The sequence below is a fragment of the Bos taurus genome, chromosome 26 (assembly GCF_002263795.3).
Source record: "Bos taurus isolate L1 Dominette 01449 registration number 42190680 breed Hereford chromosome 26, ARS-UCD2.0, whole genome shotgun sequence".
NCBI classification, from domain to species: Eukaryota; Metazoa; Chordata; class Mammalia; order Artiodactyla; family Bovidae; genus Bos; species Bos taurus.
In genome coordinates this window covers 44,795,883-44,807,747 of record NC_037353.1, presented here as the reverse complement: position 1 = coordinate 44,807,747, position 11,865 = coordinate 44,795,883, and the positions used below count along the sequence as shown (strand labels likewise).

General features: G+C 43.7%; 1 long non-coding RNA gene across 1 annotated transcript; it reads right to left on the bottom strand.

Moving 5' to 3' along the window:
* Positions 1–2,350: 2,350 nt before the first annotated feature.
* Positions 2,351–11,180, bottom strand: LOC112444497 (uncharacterized). Its single transcript, XR_003032806.2, has 3 exons — positions 10,851–11,180; positions 2,875–2,983; positions 2,351–2,495 (listed from the first exon to the last, which is right to left on the bottom strand). It is a non-coding gene; the product is annotated as an uncharacterized lncRNA (long non-coding RNA).
* Positions 11,181–11,865: the final 685 nt, after the last annotated feature.

The following is an 11,865-nucleotide window of genomic DNA, read 5'->3' as shown; positions in this document are numbered from 1 at the left end:
TTAAAGAAAGAATTTACAAATACTTCTGATGCCTGACAGCACGTTAAAGCAATGCGATAGAGCTTCTGGTATTGACCGTGAGGAGATCACAGTACCAAGGCGGGAACATGTTCTTTATAACCTACCGACCCACGTTAGCCTCTTCTCGGGTTCTTTTCTCTGCTTTATCATTCGTAATTGGATAACTTTTCTCCAATTTTCTCCTTGGAACAGTGAAGATAAGGTTTCTGTTTAATCATCCTCCTCTAAGCGCTTGCAATCAGGCAGGATATTGCTGCTTTTAAAATAAGACAATGACATTTAATGACTTTCATTTCTTCCCATACAAAAGATTAATTTATATGCTGGAGTCATCGCTTCGTTGGGAAACTCAGCCTATTCTTTGTGAAATGCTGCAATATGATTAACAACTCAATCCCTCCCTTATAGTTTTAATTTTGTGGATTTCTCTATGTATATTTACCTTCACAGTCTAATTTAGCCTTTGCTTTAGCATTAGGATAAAATTGGCCAATGAAGCGGAAGGGTGATGCTGTGTCCTCTCAGAGGAGCCCCGGGAGTCAAACTTCCTCACCTCCAGGTACTGCAGGCACCTTAAAAAGATGGGACCATCATGGAGACTGACTAGAGAATTTGGGTCCTCATCGGAAATGTTGGCCTAATCCAACAAATCAAGGCCTCCTGTGAGCTGACCTTGACCTTCTCACCTCTCATGGCATCCAGCCACACCAGGCAGTTCCTTTTCCCCAGAATATCCAACATTATCCTCCCATTTCCACATCTCTTCTTGAGACATTTCCCTTTTGCCCAGTTTCCTTCTCCCTGTCTTCCATCAAAATTCTATTTACCCTTCAAAGTTCATCTCAAATTGATCTTGGTGGCCTTGGCCTGCAGCGGCTTGAAGCAGGGCTTCGGTTCCCTGGCCAGAGATTGTGTCTGGGTCACGGCGGTGAGAGCACCAGATCCTAGCCACTAGACCAGTGGTCAGTGACAAGGCCCTGGCCATTCAGCTTTGTGGAAAAGAATTCCCACAAAGACGGAAAACAGTGAAGGAAGTAAAGTACTTGTTAAGAGGGGAAAGGGTACAGTACATGCGGATAGGCACACAGCAGACTCTGGGGTGAGTCCTTGAGTCACACCTCATGGCAGTTTAAATCACTTTTATGGGGCATTTCTCTGGGTTTCCCTTGGCCAATCATTTTGGTGTGCCTGGTATCACAGCCCATATGTGGTATATCTTAGGATTCTCCCATGTGTGCGCACGCATCTCTTAGCCAAAATGGATTCTGCTGAAGAGGCCGATGGGTAGAGCATCACTTGGCATCCCTCCGCCGTTGACATCCAAAGAGCCTTTCTGAAGACATGTGGTCAGGGAGGCGTCCTGACTTTGAGAATAACAGGTATGTCTCTTAATTGTCCCACGATTCTCATCTTGGGATTCCAGTTCGCAGGGAATGGACCCCCTATCACTTTACCCTGGGGCCTAAGGGTATCTACCCCCTGCTTCAAAATGTCTTGTCCCTGAAGTCTTCGCCCACTCCCTTGTAGAATGCCTCACTCCTTCCTAGGCTCACACGGTCCTTGCCACTGAAGCCCTGGTTTCATCCTGCTTTGTATGAAGATGGGAACAACCATTGCTTGCTGAGTACTTCAGTGGCCAAGCGCAGGTGTTATCATGACAGCTCTGAGCTGCCGAATCATACATGTCATTTGATAGGGAAGTCCAGATTCAGAGAACTTGAGTGATGTGCTCAAGTCCACACAGTTATTAAGAGGGCTTAGTGAGCTGTGGGTTCAAATACCTGGGAAATTTTCCTTCTCATAAAACCCAGTGGAGTACAGTAGAAGCTAACTCAACATTGTGAAGTAACTATACTCCAAAAAAATTAATTAAAAAAAAAAAGCTAATGGAAAGCCCTTGGCAGTACTGAGAGAGAGAGAAGCGTCTGAAAGTTCCCAGAGGAGGAGGGTCACCACGCCACACCTTCACGGAGCCTGGCACCTCCACGGGCAGTGTGGACCCCCTCCCCAATTCACTACACAAAGTGGGCTGGACCTCCCCCCAGGCCTCTCCATGGACCTGTTCCCATTTAGACATTACCACGTTAAATATGCAAATGTGAAACCTTCTAAAGGTTCTAAAATGGTACCCTAAATCAATATTAATCAAATGTGTTTATCCATTACTTACAAGATACCCCCGCCCTCCTCCCCCCCAAAATCACATCACTTCATGTCTCAAGCAAAGGAAAAGGGTTCAGTTGATCCTCAGGCTACATTCTGGCCTCAGAAACTTGTTTCTAATTCTTCCTGATGTTAATGGTGAGTGTGACCTGTTTCCTAAGAGAAAAGATGCCCTTTTGGGATGGAGTCTTATAGGCCCTATTGTTCCTGGTACTCACGAGTGATGTGATCCATTGTGACAACTCCTCAGTGCCCCCAAAGCGATACATTACAGAAACCTGGAATGCTTACTGCAAAGGGTTTCATACATGCTGTCAGGAAAAAGGAAATCATAATTTTAACAAAGAGACTGCCTCATCTCTGACACAGAAGGCCCTCACCCCCCTCCTGGTGCACATTCTCTGATATGACATAACCCTGTGATTGTGGACTGAAAAGTGCTCTCAGCTTTCCCTCCAAGGCCCCCTAACCACCCACTGTCTCTGTGCCACCAGCTGCTCTAAGCCCGATGACTTAAATCTGGTGCCATCCAGTATAAAATGTGCCTTCTGCCAGATTGCCTTGGCCCAGAAAACCATGGCGGATCAAGCCGCAGGAGCCTTGGAGATAATCACTTTGGCGAATCTCAACCCGTATAGATAAACAGCTGTGGCTCTCTCTCCAAGAAAGTGCACATACACACAGACTCACCATGTCAAGGAGTTTGCCGACCTACAAAGCCCATCCATGAAGTCCACAGAGGAGAATCCATGACCCAGTCCCAAAGCAGCCCAGAAAACCATTACAGCTGACCCAGATCCTACAGCCAAGGGCAGAAATAAGGCAAAAAGTCAGGTCCTGCATCTCTTGGTCAGTACAAGGAAATCTGCTCCATGCCCCGCCCCGTTCTTCCCATGGTCCCTCTTGATGGCAACCCGCTCGTGCTGCCCTCACACTGAATGAGGCTCGCCTTTCCCATGATCATGCATCTTGCTGCTGTTGTTCAGTCGCTAAGTTGTGTCCAACTCTTTGCAACCCCATGGACTGCAGAACTCTGCCAGGCTTCCCTGTCCTTCACGATCTCCCGGAGTTTGCTGAAATTCATGTTCATTGAGCTGGTGATGCCATCCAGCTGTCTCATCCTCTGTCACCTCCTTCTCCTCCTGCCCTCAATCTTTCCCAGCATCAGGGTCTTTTCCAACGAGTTGGTTCTTGCATCAGGTGGCCCAAGTATTGGAGCTGCAGCTTCAGCATCAGTCCTTCCAATGAATATTCAGGGTTGATTTCCTTTATGATCATACATGGGGTCATTCATTATGTTTTTCCGTGAAGAATAATACACACAATGAAATGAACACCGTTCAATAAATATTTGCAAAGGGGGCACACCAACCAAATCAACACATAACACACTCGGATCATCCTCCCTGATGCCCCTGCCAGTCACCCCCAGCCACAAAGACCTCTAGCACCTTCATTCGTCTTGCTTATTTTTTAATTTTATATAAGCGGAAGCAAAGAGTACACACGCCTTTGTATCTGGATTCTTTCACTCAAAATTATGTTCAGGAGATTCATCTGTATCATTATATATAACTGTAGCATAAGTTGCTCTTCTTCACCACTGTAGAGTATTCCATGGCATGAACAGATCACAATTTAATGGTCTATCCTATTGTTGATGGACATCTGGGTCATTTCAGTTGGAGGCTACTGCAAACAGTGCTGCTATGAACTTTCTCATAAATGTCTTTTTTTCCTCTTTAGTATTTTATTTATTTATTTTTGGCTTGGCTGGGTCTTTGTTGCTGCACGAGGGCTTCCTCTGGTTGCAGCGAGCAGGAGCTCCTCTCTAGTTGCAGGATGCGGGCTTCTCTTTAGGGTGGCTTCTCTTTCTGTGGAGCACAGACTCCAGGACGTGGGCCGGAAGTAGTGGTGCACAGGGCTTAGTTGCTCCACAGCTGGTGGCATCTTCCTGGACCAGGGATCAAGTCTATGTCCTCTGGGTTGGCAAGCAGATTCTTAATCACTGGACCACCAGGGAAGTCCGTCTCATAAATATCTTTTCGATGAATAAATGTATTTAACTATTTTGAGTATATACTTAGCAGTTGGAGTACGGAGTCACAAGGTATGTATTTTTGTTCAAATTTAGCAGATAATGCCGAAATGTTTTCCAACACGTATGTCCCAATTTACATTTCCACCAATGGTAAATAAGATGTCTGTTTCACGTCCTCTTCAATGTGTGGTAGTATGAATCTTTTTTTTAATCTTAACCATTCAAATGGCTATTTAACCGTGGCTTTAATATGCCCTTGCCTTGTGATTAATGAGCTTGAGCATCTTTTCAGATATTTATTCATCATTTGGCTATTTATTGCTCTTTTGTAAAACATTTATTCAAGTTTTTTGCCCATTTTTCTATTGGGTTGTTTGTCTTTTTCTTATTCGTTTGTGGGTTTTCTTTCTTGATAATTCTAGTAGAGTCCTTAGTCAAATATATTTATTGCAAACATAAGTCACTCTTTTTATTCCCTTATTTGTGTCTTTTGGTTAAAAAATCTTAATTATAATATAGTCATGTATTTGTATACAGACATTACATACATCAGTATACATATATATATGTATATATAATCTTAATTATAATAGTCAAATAATGTGTATATACATGTGGATACATATACATATGTATGTCCAACTTATAAACCTCATCCTTTATAATGAGTGCTTTTGGTGTCCTGTTGTAGAAATCTTTGCCTAGCCCAAAGATCGGGAAAATATTCTCTACAGACTCTTCCAGAAGATTTATTGATTTATTTTTCACAGGTACATCTATGATTCACCTGGAAAAGTTTCTTATGAGTGGTGTAAGATAGGATTCAGGTTTCATTTTGTTCCATATGGATAGCTAGTTGAGCCAGTACCACTTACTTGTTGAAAAGGCTGCTCTTCCCTTAGTTCAGTGCACTGCACTCAATTTCAGTATCACTCAACTAACCTTATCCATATGGGTCTACTTCTGGACTCTATTCTCTTCCATTGGGCTATTTGTTTATCCTTGTGCCAATACCTATTAATATATTATGTTGAGGTATGTTCCTTCCACACCCATTTTATTGAGAGTTTTTAATCATAAATTAATGCTATATTTTGTCAAATGCTTTTTCTGCATCTATTGAGGTGATCATAGTATTTTTATCCTTATTTTGTTAACATGATGCATCATGCAGATTGATTTGTGAGTGCTGAATCACCCTTTCATCCCTGAAATAAATCCCACTTGATCATGGTATATGACACTTTAAATGTATTGTTGTATTAGATTTGCTAATATTTTGTTGAGGATTTTTACATCTGTGTTCATCACGGACATTGACTCTTAATTTTCTTTTTGTGTTCTCCTTGTCTGGTTTTGGTATTAGGGTAATATCAGCCTTGTAAAATGAGCTAGAAACTATTCCCACTCCTTTGATTTTTTTTGGAAGAGTTTCAGAAGAATAGGTATTAAATCATCTTAGAGTTTGGTAGAATTCACTAGTTAATCCATCTGGTCCTGGACACATGTTATGGGGAAGGTTTTTGATTACAGTTTCAAGCTCCTTACCAGTGATCAGTCTATTCTGATTTACTATTTTTTTTTCATGATTCAACCCTGAAAGATTGTATGATTCTAAGAATTTATCCATTTCTTCTAGGCTGTCCAGTTTGTTCGGTTCAGTTCAGTCGCTCAGTCGTGTCCGACTCTTTGCGACCCCATGAATCGCAGCACACCAGGCCTCCCTGTCCATCACCAACTCCCGAAGCTTTCTCAAACTCATGTCCATCAAGTATGTGATGCCACTCAACCATCTCATCCCCTTCTCCTCCCATCTTCAATCTTTCCCAGCATCAGGGTCTTTTCCAAGGAGTCAGTTCTTTGCACCAGGTGGCCAGAGTATTGGAGTTTCAGCTTCAGCATCAGTCCTTTCAATAAATATTCAGGACTGATTTCCTTTAGGATGGACTGGTTGGATCTCCTTGCAGTCCAAGGGACTCTCAAGAGTCTTCTCCAACACCACAGTTCAAAAACATCAGTTCTTCGGTGCTCAGCTTTCTTTAGCAATGGTGAGGGACATAAGGAAATACAATATATTGTCAAAATCAGTTTGTGGATTTTTCCTGGAGACTCAGCTGGTCTCTAATAAATTGAAAAGAAACAGTTTTGTAGCCAACGTACCGCTCACCTTCTAGTGCTGATAATCCAGAGAATTCCACCCAGTGTAAACCTGACTTTCTGTAACCTGACAGAATAAAGCTTCTAGAACCTTCTGTGATCATGAGTCCTGCCACAAAGGTACTGTCCAGTTCTATGCAACAGCCATTCTTTTTACAAAACTCCAAATCCTGTTACCCTATCTTGACTGAATCATCTTCAACAGATGAAGAATCTTGGCTTTCCCTCCTCCCCACTGAGGGGTTCCCTGTGGTTTGGGGAGGGGGTAGCAGTCTCTGTGTCTCTTTCAGCATTTTCTGTCTCTGCTCTGGTATAGCGTCTGGCCAGCACACACCTTCAGCCTTTTTGCCAAGATGTTCTACATGAATACTACCACAGCAGTAGATCTGTCTTAAAGCAGTTTGCTCCTTTTACCAAGGAAAATGCTGTCTTTAAGAGGAATAAATGGTAACATCCATGTGCATAACATTTGACACAGTATCCCATTTCTAAGAAATCATCTTAAAGGAATTATAGTAGACATACACAAAGATGTACATAAGAGTATATTCAATGAAGCATCATGCTGCTGCTGCTGCTAAGTCACTTCAGTCGTGTCCGATTCTGTGCGACCCCATAGACGGCAGCCCACCAGGCTTCCCCGTCCCTGGGATTCTCTAGGCAAGAACACTGGAGTGGGTTGCCATTTCCTTCTCCAATGTATGAAAGTGAAAAGTGAAAGTGAAGTTGCTCAGTCGTGTCCGACCTTCAGCGACCCCCATGGACTGCAGCCTTCCAGGCTCCTCCGTCCATGGGATTTTCCAGGCAAGAGTACTGGAGTGAGGCATCATACTTGATAGCAAAAAAATGAAAACCCTAAATTCATTAGTTGTGAAAAGACTACAGAAACAGTGGTCTCAGCTGAGTGATAGAACTGTTTGCAGCCTCTAAAAATCATGTGCTCAATATTTGCTGACTTATGAAAGTGGTCAAAGTAGAATAAGCAAGAAAAAAAAGAGTGAAAAGTATTAAGTCAAGTTGTTTTTAAAAGATTGAACTTGGTGTATAAGGTGTGCATCAAGCAGATCTAAAAGGACACCACCAAAATATTACCAGTGGTTACTACTGGGCAGGATAATGGTGGTTGGTTTCTGGTTTTCATGTGTGAAGAGCCATCATTTCATTCCCTTCTTAGGAGATGAGGAAACATGTCACCCATCCGAATGGCTAGAGCCTTGTCCACATCAACATCAGACCACAAACACATCTGTTTTCAGGAATCTGCTTCTGTTAACTGGGCTCCAAAGAACCATTGTAGGTTTTAAGGCATTAATATTAGTCCTGAACATGGTTTTATTGGTAGCAAAAAAAAATTTTAATACTAAAATATTGGGAAAGGACCAACTTTCAAAACCAGAAGCAGGTTTTTGAGGCCAGCACTCCCAGTGTGGACCTAAAAATTCAAAGTCAGGCCTCCCATCAGGCTGGTATTTGAGACAGCTCATCCTCAGCTGCTCAACTGACAGACGGGTGTTTTCCTTCCTGTTTTCCAAACTCTGAAATGCTGTTCCATTGTCTCTTCAACAATACATTTCCAGGGACTTCCCTGGTGGTCCAGTGGTTAAGAATCCACCTTCCAATGCAGGGAACACAGGTTCTGTCCCCAGTGGGGGAACTAAGATCCCACATGAATCAGAGCAACTACGCCCACAACTGCAGCTAGAGAGAAGCCTACCCACCACAGCGACACAGCCAGGAAAACTTGCAAGCCACAACTAAGACCTCACACAGCCAAAAATAAATAAATATTTCAAAATAACCGTAATAACACATTTCCAAAGGCTAAAATCCGTGACATGGATGAGGCTCCAAAGGCCCAAGATCTGCCCAGTGTGTGTGTTAGTCACTCAGCTGTGACTTTCTGCGACCCCCTGGACAGTAGCCCACTAGGCTCCTCTGTCCATTAAGTTCTCCAGGCAAGAATACTGGCCCTTCTTCAAGGGAATCTTCCTGACCCAGAGTTGGAACCCAAGTCTCCTGCATTTTCAGGCAGATTCTTTACCATCTGGGCCACCAGGGAAACCCAAGGTCTGCTCAGAGATGATTCAGATCCAACAGAAGTTTGGCCAGAAAATAGGAGCAGGTGAAGAGGGACTCGGTATTTAGACAGCTTTGCGCATAATCTACAGGTGATGAAAGGTGCCTGGCGAGAGCTTCCTCCTCATTTAAATATGTGATTTGGACTCTCCCTGGATCCCTCAGTTGTTTGTTTTTCCTGCTTCTTGCTACATCTTAAATTTGAGCATTATTTTAAGCAAAGTTGTTGTACCTTAATTTACTTTACCAAACACACACAGAGTCGTCTTGAGAGCTGACATGATAGATGGTAACTGCACGGGCTAGGGCCCCAAAGGCGGTAATTTGTGTTTTGAAATTCCTTAATTATATATGTACACAGTGACTCTAATAGCCCCCACAGAGGCACTGGGTCCAGCCGTAGTCCCTAAACACTGTCTCAGAAATAGGAATAAAAACTTGTAAACGAAGAGTTTTAAACCAGGGCTGGGGATAAATCAGATATAAAAAATCTGCAATGTGATATACAAGACATCCTAATCACCACGTCTGTAATTACAAAGAAGAGTAAATCACTTTTTTAAAAACTGTGTTCTTGATGCAATAAAGAAGAATAATTAACTCTTAACTCAAAGCTGCCGTCCTGATCCCGGATGACTGTGCTAACCCTTGGGAAAGGTAAGGATGACAAAGGAAACCAACTTTCAGACCTGTGAAGAGTGCAGGTGGTTCCACTGGGGCCTATGATTTTCTTTTGTTCTTCACACAGCAAGGCAAATAAATAAGCCACTAAAACGATCATGCAAGGAAGAGGGCTTCTGTGCAAATACCCCAGTGTTAAAAACAAGAAGGCAATTATGTTTTACAACATGAACTCTTGATTAGTAAGCAGCATGCATGTCCCTTCCCAGTGTGCAAAGTGTTTTCACATAAAGCGGCTGGTGTGGGTTCCCTGCAGCCCCATGGGTAGATAGCATTGCCCCATTTTACAGAAGAGGAAACTGAGGCTTGGGGAATCGCTGCCTGGCAGACAGTCCCATGGTCCAGAGTGACAGCCCAGGAGCAGAATCTAGTCAGTCTTCTCAGCTGTTCCCTTCGGTGCAAAGGATAGAAAAGAAGCCATGGGCAGGGGGTGAGGGGTGGCTGGTCATGTGTGTCACATGGCACTGGCCCAGGCAGCGTGGCTGGTAGGGGGTTCCCAGAGACCTGGAGCTCAGAAACGCTGTCCAGCCACCACTAGGACAGCCCAGGGAGGAGACACCCCACTCCTGCCACTGGCCCCAGCCCCCCTGCAGGTGGCAGACCCCAGGCTGCCACGGTTACACAACCATGTGAGTGTACTTAGTACGGCTGAACTGACTTCTGTATTTTATTTTATTTTTATTTATTTGTTTGGCTGCACCCAGCTCATCGTGGTAGCACGTGGGGATCTAGCTCCCTGACCAGAGGTTGAACCTGGGCCCCACCACCCCACCTGCATTGGGAGCACGCACAGTCTTAGCCCCTGGATCACCAGGGAAGTCCCTGAACTGACTTTTCTAAACGGCATTTTTTCACTACATATATTTTACCACAATAAAAAGGCACAAATGCTAGATTTTTTTAAATCCCTAAAAAGATTTCCAGTTCCACAGGTAAGGAGCTTGGAAGTCCCCACTCCATCCTAACAAGGAAAAACCGAATGAACTGAGCCACCAGCTCTTCTGAGATCTGTAAGTGAAGTGGGGTCACGGGGCAAGCTGCTGCCCCTGGAACTGGAGAGATGGAGAGATGGACAGACACAGACAATCGCAGCTTATGAAGCAGAAACCTCCACGGGAACCGCTGCCAGGCTAGAAAAACCTGAACAAATTGCTGGAAGCTCCAAGAGGGCAAGTCAGAGCATTGAACACTCGGGGGAGACCCAATTCAGGACGGAGCCCCAGTCTTCATAAGTTTTAGCTCCAGGTGCTCCTCTAGATGCTCCCAGTAAATATCAGAAAAATTTCATGCTTTCACTCTGGGGAGGGGAAAATGAGCTTTTATAAAATATACCATAGTGTTCTATCCCTCTTAACAAAGTCTGCCCTCAGGAGAAACTGCTGCTGCTGCTGCTAAGTCGCTTCAGTCGTGTCCGACGCTGTGCGACCCCATAGACGGCAGCCCATCAGGCTCCCCCGTCCCTGGGATTCTCCAGGCAAGAACACTGGAGTGGGTTGCCATTTCCTTCTCCAATGCAGGAAAGAGAAAAGTGAAAGTGAAGTCGCTCAGTCGTGTCCGACTCTTAGCAACCCCATGGACTGCAGCCTTCCAGGCTCCTCTGTCCATGGGATTTTCCAGGCAAGAGTACTGGAGCGGGGTGCCATTGCCTTCTCCGAGGAGAAACTAGTTAACCAGAATCTAACCTGTTGGGGCCGATCAGAACCTAACTGACCTGCAGGAAGGGAAATAGTCCAGTCCAGTCCTTGAGCCATCCTGTCCCACCTGAAGAAAGAGGAACAAGCAAACTGAGAAACACTTGTGAGGTTCACAGGCACAGGCTCCCTACAAGACACTCCCTGCACCCACCAGAACTTCACTAAAGGCCTATTTACAGCAGTTCCTTTGACCCAGTACCTCATGTCCAAATAGCAACTAAAAAACTATGAGGCATACTAAAAGACAAAAAGCACAGTGTGAAGAGACAAAGCAAGTATCCAAACCAGACATAGCAGTCTGACGTTATCAGACGGAGAATTTAAAACAGCTCTGATTACAAACAACAAGGCCCTACTACATAGCACAGAGAACAAAAGTCAATATCCCAGGGTAAACCAAAGGTATATGAAAATATATATATATGTATGTATAACTGAATCACTTTGCTATACAGCAGAAATGAAAACATAAGTCAAATATACTTGGATATAATAAATTTTAGAAATAAATTTTTAAAAGTTAATAGGGATTTCCCTGGTGGTCCGGTGGTTAAGAGTCTGCCTTGCAATGCAGGGAACATGGGTTTGATCGCTGATCAGGGAACTAAGATCCCACATGCTGCCAGGGAACTAAATGAAACATCCCGTGTGCTGCAAACAAGACCTTCACAGCTAAATAAATAAAATGTTTTTAATTTAATAAATCAACTATGATTAATATGCTAAGGGCTTTCATGGATAAAGAAGAGAGCATGCAGGAACAGATGGGCAATGTAACCAGAGAGATGGAGATCCAGAGAAAGAACCAAATGAAATGCATTCAATCAAGAACACTGTAACAGAAACGAAGAATGCCTCAGATAGGCTTATTAATAGACTGGACACAGCTTGAGGAAAGAATCCCTGAGCTTGAGGATATGATAACAGAAACTTCCGAAACTGAAAATCAAAGAGAAGAAATGATTGGGAAAAAAAGAACAGAATAAGACTATGCTTGCTGTTGTTGTTTGTTCAGTTGCGAAGTCGTGTTTG